The sequence below is a fragment of the Phoca vitulina genome, unplaced genomic scaffold (assembly GCF_004348235.1).
Source record: "Phoca vitulina isolate PV1807 unplaced genomic scaffold, GSC_HSeal_1.0 scaffold26, whole genome shotgun sequence".
Lineage (NCBI taxonomy): Eukaryota > Metazoa > Chordata > Mammalia > Carnivora > Phocidae > Phoca > Phoca vitulina.
This window is the reverse complement of record NW_022589729.1, coordinates 26,148,074-26,154,530: the sequence shown is the minus strand read 5'-3', so window position 1 is coordinate 26,154,530 and position 6,457 is coordinate 26,148,074. Positions and strand designations below refer to the sequence as shown.

The window sequence follows — 6,457 nt, the reverse complement described above, 5'->3', positions numbered from 1 at the left end:
TTCAGTTTGAGATCTTTCTGGTTCTTGCTATGAGAGTAATTTTTTTTTATGGAAACCCAGAAATTTGCATATTATGTTAAGAGATTCTGGGTCTTATTTAAGCCTTCTGTGTTAGTTGGCTTCCTCTGACACTTCTGCATGGGAATGGGACAGGTGTATTATAATTACTGTCAGGTGGGTAGAAATCTAGGTAACTCACTCAGTCTCTGTTGACACCCAAGAGTGGTGTGTCTTTTTTGGCGAGAGAGGAAGAAATGTGTTATTGCTCTCATGTGGCCTTCACTTACATGATAGCAGTGGAAGTGATCTCATTAATTCTGGGTAGTGGCAAACGTTCCAACTTTTCTATAAAGCTCCTATGATACCATCCCAGTGGGGAGGGATGCTTCATAACTGCTGAATGGGGTTGGAAACACAAGCAGTGTTTCCCCCCCTAGTCTCCATTGGCAATATGGGGTAGGGCCTGTTACGACTGCATGGGTATAAATCCTAGTTCTCTGCTTAGCCTTCTCTGACAATACCCCAGCAGGAGAGTTGGGGTGACTTGTTACAGCCTGATGGAATGAAAGTCTGGGGTCCTCACTTGACCTTTGCTGGAATCAGTAGAAATGGGACCACAGTTTTTTCCTATGGTATTTGACTAGAGTTGAGTGGTTGTTTAAAAGTTTTCTGTCTTGCTAGTTTGCCTCTTTCCTGGTCTTTTGGCTACAGAGGGCAGGTTTTTGCTGGAGCTCTGTTTTTCTGCATCCATTGGCATTTCTGAGCTGCCGGTTTTTTCCATTTCAAATCTGGGATATATAATGACAAACAAAACAAAACAAAACACCCAAGGAACTTAATCATTTTCATTTCTTGAGCCCTGAGTACACCAGCCAGTCTGCTTTCTTCTATCTCTCAGAGTCTCTTTCTGTTTGCTTTACATATAATGCCCAGGGTTTTAAGTTGTAATTAGCAGAAGGAATAGGGGAAAGTATGTGTACTCCATTTTCCCAGAAAGGTCCCAGGACTATTTTTATATTTTTAAGTGATTTAAAAAAAAAACACTAGAAGAATAAAATTCCATGATCCATGAGAATTATATGCAATTTCATTGTCTATAGCTGCTTTTGTGCTATCCTGGCTAAGTTTGAGGAGCTGCATTAGGGACTATGGTTCACAAACCGCAAAACATTTACTATCTGATCCTTTATAGAAATTTGCTGACCCTTGGATCACCTAATGGAATGAATTACTAGCATTTTATTAACAGAACTGAGTAGAGTACCACCTCAAACAAAAATAATAGAGAGGGATGTGTAAATTCAGATAGACTCTACTCAGTGTTATGCTCTGGTGAATACATCTTTGGTTGAAATGTTGGTCAGGAAAGATGATGCTATCAGAGAAGGTTTCCTGCACTCCTACTCCCTAGTATCCATATTTTTTATAACAATCCTTATTCCACCAATTCTGAGAAGTGCTTTTTCTCACAATTTGAACATCTCTGATGTGACTTACAAACCAGTATCTTGTCATAGTTTAATTGGCAGTATTTTTTCTTTCTTAGTCATGTATAAAATAATGATGCACCTTACAACTGATGATATCTTAGATTTATTGAAATATGCAAATGATCTGGAGCTATTACAAATAAATCCTTGTGTAGTTAAGAAAACATACCTTTTGAGTTTAAGCCAAAAGCTACTCAGGTTATACTGAATGAGTTTTCCTTACACATTGACCTCAAAGTCACTTTTTAAATTCTCCTTGGAGCAAAACATTTTTCACCTATAATTTTTTTCCAATTAGATGTTTTTCTAGCAAAGTCTGGTATAAATATTCCTATATTTTTTTTTTCTACTGTCAAAATGTTCTCCAAGAAGTTTGAATGTCTCCAGAAAACATTTTTTTCTATGATTGTACATGTTTTTGTGTGTTTGTAATTCTGTTTTCATGTTGTAATTGTATAACCAAGGCTGTCACTGTCATAATGTTGACCAATTCTTATCCTAGGAGTCATAAATAGTAAGTCCAAAACTAATTTGGAAAGGCATGATGTAAAGGAAAAAAAAAAACCCAATGGTACTCTTTCCCACTTATCTAACCTTTCAAGGGCACTTAGCAGTTAGAAGAACATTATAAGTACAGACAGATTTCATGATTAGAAGGTTCATTAGTAAGAAGGTACAGAATACTAATCACAAGACTTTCATTTGCACTGACAAGGTCTGACCTAGCTAGCATTCATCAGTGACAGTGGAATTGCTCCCTGGTGGTATCAACCACAGGCAAGGCGGGGAAAACATGTTCTTCATGGAGGAATTCATCAAAAGTAAGCAGAGCTGTATCACACACCATTGCTTTCAGGAACTCCCTAGAGAGTAGCCAGCATCTTATCTGAGTCAGTTTGTTTGGTCTATAAAATGCAAAGTGCTCAGAGGAAGTTCGCATGTGAAAGAAAAACAGTTTGAACTTTGGAACTCTGGACAAACAACCATCACATGAATCTGTATCTTAAATAATCTAATTGACCATGAGTAGGTGCTTTAGTCAATATTAAATCCATAAGCGTAGGAGTATACTCTGCGTTTAACCCTGTAGTAATTATAAATGTTATATACTCTTATAAATATTTCCCTTTTAAAGTACTGTGACACCAAAAAGACATTAATTACATTAATATCAATCAAAATTGCATATTTTAAGCTGGAAAGTATATTTTGATATTTTAATTATAAATGTATATTTAATGGCTCTTTTCCCAAATGTCACAACTTTCAACAAAATATGTCCTTATTATGTAAAAGCATTTTATGAATAATGATTAAGTTCTCACAGCTGTGCTTGGTGCTATGAAGGACAAAACTGACACTGTTAGTATTTCCATCTATAAAGAGCTTATTCCTAATTTGCTATAAAATTACCAAATGAAATAATTAGAAATTATACAAAACAAAATATAACTGAGTGGGAAGTATCCAGGCTCCAGTGCTTTGAATTTTTTTAATTACCTGACTCCCCTGGGCCTGTTTCCTTATCTACAAAATAAGACAATATTACCTAACATACAGGGTTGGGATAAGTGTTAGGTAAATGGTGATTACCGTAAACAACTCCAAATAATACAGTAAATATCTCAAATGCAGGCATACCTCATTTTATTGTACTTTGCTTTATTGTGCTTTACAGATACTGCATTTCTTTTTTAACAAACTGAAGGTTTGTGCCAACCCTGTGTTGAACAAGTCTATTAGCATCATTTTTCCAACAGCGTTTGTTCACTTCATGTCTCTGTGTCACACTTTGGTAATTCTCGCAAATATTTCAAACTTTTTCATTATTATCATATCTGTTATGGTGATCTGTGATTAGTGATCTTTGATGTTACTATTACAATTGTTTTGGGGTGCCACAAATCACATCCCGTTTAAAATGATGTGTATTCTCACTGCTCTACTGGCCATTACCCCATTTCTCCCCCTCTCCTCAGGCCTCCCTATTCCCTGAGACACAACAATATTGAGTTGAGGCCAATTAATAACCCTCCACTGGCCTCTAAGTGTTCAAGTGAAATGGAGAGTCACACATCTCTCACTTTAAATCAAAAGCTAGAAATAATTAAGTTTAGTGAGGAAGCCATGTCACAAGCTGAGATAGGCTGAAAGCTAGGTCTTTTGCAGAAAACAGTTAACTAAGTTGTAAATGCAAAGGAAAAGTTTTTGAAGGCAATTAAAAGTGCGGCCTCAGCAAACACACAAATGACAGAGTGAAAGAGCCTTATTGCTGCTGTGGAGAACGTTCTAGTGGTCTGGGTAGAGGATCAAAGCAGCTACACACTCTCTTCAGCCAAGTCTAATTCAGAACAACCCCTACCTCTACTTCAATTCTGTGATGGCTGAGAGAGGTCAAGAAGCTGCAGAAACAAAGTTCAAAGCTAGCAGAGGTTGGGTCATGAGGTTTAAGGAGAGAAGCCATCTCTGTAACACAAAGGTGCGAGGTGAAGCAGCAAATGCTGATGGAGAAGCTGCAGCAAGTTACCTAGAAGTTCTAGCTAAGAGACTTAATGAAGGTGGCTACCCTAAACAACAGATTTTCAGTGTAGAAGAAACAGTCTTATATTGGAAGAAGACACCATCTAGGACTTTCAGGGCTAGAGGAGAAATCAATGCCTGGCTTCAAAGCTTCCAAGGACAAGCTGACTCTCCTGTTAGGGGTAATGCACTGATGACTTTCTCTAAAAGCCAGTGCTCATTTACCATTCTGACAATCCTGGGGCCCTTAACAGTTATGCTTAATCTACTCTGTCTGTGCTCTATAAATGGAACCACAAAACCTAAATGATAGCATGTCTGTTTACAACATGGTTTACTGAATATTTTAAGCTCACTGTTGAGACCTGCTGCTCAGAAAAAAATTCCTTTTTAATTTAAGAGTACTGCTCCAATGTCCACAATAGCCAAACTATGGAAAGAGCCAAGATGTCCATCAACAGATGAATGGAGAAAGAAGATGTGGTATATATATACAATGGAATATTATGCAGCCATCAAAACCCCCCCAAAATCTTGCCATTTGCAACGACCTGGATGGAACTAGAGGGTATTATGCTGAGCAAAATAAGTCAATCAGAGAAAGACAAGTATCATATGATCTCACTGATATGAGGAATTCTTAATCTCAGGAAACAAACTGAGGGTTGCTGGAGTGGAGGGGGGTGGGAGGGATGGGGTGGCTGCGTGATGGACATTGGGGAGAGTATGTGCTATGGTGAGCACTGTTAATTGTGTAAGACTGATGAATCACAGACCTGTACCTCTGAGACAAATAATACATTATATGTCAAAAAAAAAAAAAAAAAAAAGAAGATAGTAGGAAGGGAAAAATGAAGGGGGGTAAATCGGAGGGGGAGACAAACCATGAGAGATTATGGACTCTGAGAAACAAACTGAGGGTTTTAGAGGAGAGGGGGGTGGGGGGATGGGTTAGTCCAGTGATGGGTATTAAGGAAGGCACGTATTGGATGGAGCACTGGGTGTTATATGCAAACAATGAATCATGGAACACTACATCAAAAACTAATGATATGGGGCGCCTGAGTGGCTCAGTCATTAAGCGTCTGCCTTTGGCTCAGGTCATGATCCCAGTGTCCTGGGATCCAGCTCCGCATCGGACTCCCTGCTCCGCGGGAAGCCTGCTTCTCCCTCTCCACTCCCCCTGCTTGTGTTCCCTCTCTCGCTATCTCTCTCTGTCAAATAAATAAATAAAATCTTAAAAAAAAATAAAATAAAATCTTAAAAAAAACTAATGATGTATGTTGACTAACATAACATAATAAAATAAAATTAAAAAAAAAAGAGTACTGCTCATTGACAATGTATTTGGTCACCCAAATCTGTGCTGGAGCTGTACAATGAAATTAATGTTGTTTTCACACATGCTAACGCAAATCCATGCTGCAGCACATGGATCAAGGAGTAATGTTGACTTTTAAGTCTTATTATTTAAGAAATACATTTCATAAGGCTATAGCTATTATAGATAGTGATGCTTCTAATGGATCTGGGCAAAGTAGTAAAGTGAAAATTTTCTGGAAAGGATTCACTATTCTAGATGCTATTAAGAACATTTGTGATTCATGGGAGGAGGTCCAAATGGCAACATTAACAGGAGTTTGGGAAAGGTTGATTCTGACCCTGATGGATGACTTTGAGGGGTTCAGGACTTCAGTGGAGGAAGTAACCACAGATGTGGTGGAAATAGCAAGAGAACTAGAATTAGAAGTGGAGCCCAAAGATGTGACTGAACTGGTGCATCCTTATGATAAAACTTAAACAGACAAGGAGTTGCTTTTTATGGATGAATGAAGAAAGTGGTTTCTTGAGATGGAATCTACTCCTGTTGAAGATGCTGTGAAGATTGTTGAAATGACAGAAAAACATTTTAAGTATCACCTACACATAGTTGATAAAGCAGCAGCAGGGTTTGAGAGGATTGACTCCAATTTGAAAGAAGTTCTTCTGTGGGTAAGATGCCATCAAACAGCATTGCATGCTCCAGAGAAATCACTCATGAAGGGAGTCAGTTGATGTGGCAAACTTCATTGTTGTCTCATTTTAAAAATTACCACAGCTGCCCCAGTCTTCAGCACCACCGACCTGATCTGTCAGCAGCCATCCACACTGAGGCAAGACCCTCCACCCGCAAAAAGATTATGACTCGCTGAAAGCTCAGATGATGATTAGCATTTTTTAGCAATAAAGCATTTTTAAAATAAAAGTATGTACATTGTTTTTTAAAGACATGTTCCTACTGTGCACTTGATAGGCTACAGCACTGTGGAAACGTAACTTTAATGTGCACTGAGAAGCCAAGAAATTCTTTTGACTCACTTTATCGTGATACTCACTTTATTGCAATGGTCTGAAATTAAACCCGCAATAGCTCTGAGGCATGCCTGTGCAGGAAGACACCAAAAGAG

The 6,457-nt window shown here is 38.3% G+C and overlaps 1 pseudogene; it reads left to right on the top strand.

Annotated features, from left to right (window-relative positions):
* Positions 1-3,533: 3,533 nt before the first annotated feature.
* On the top strand, positions 3,534-6,206 carry LOC116643510 (annotated as a pseudogene).
* The last annotated feature ends 251 nt before the right edge of the window (positions 6,207-6,457 follow it).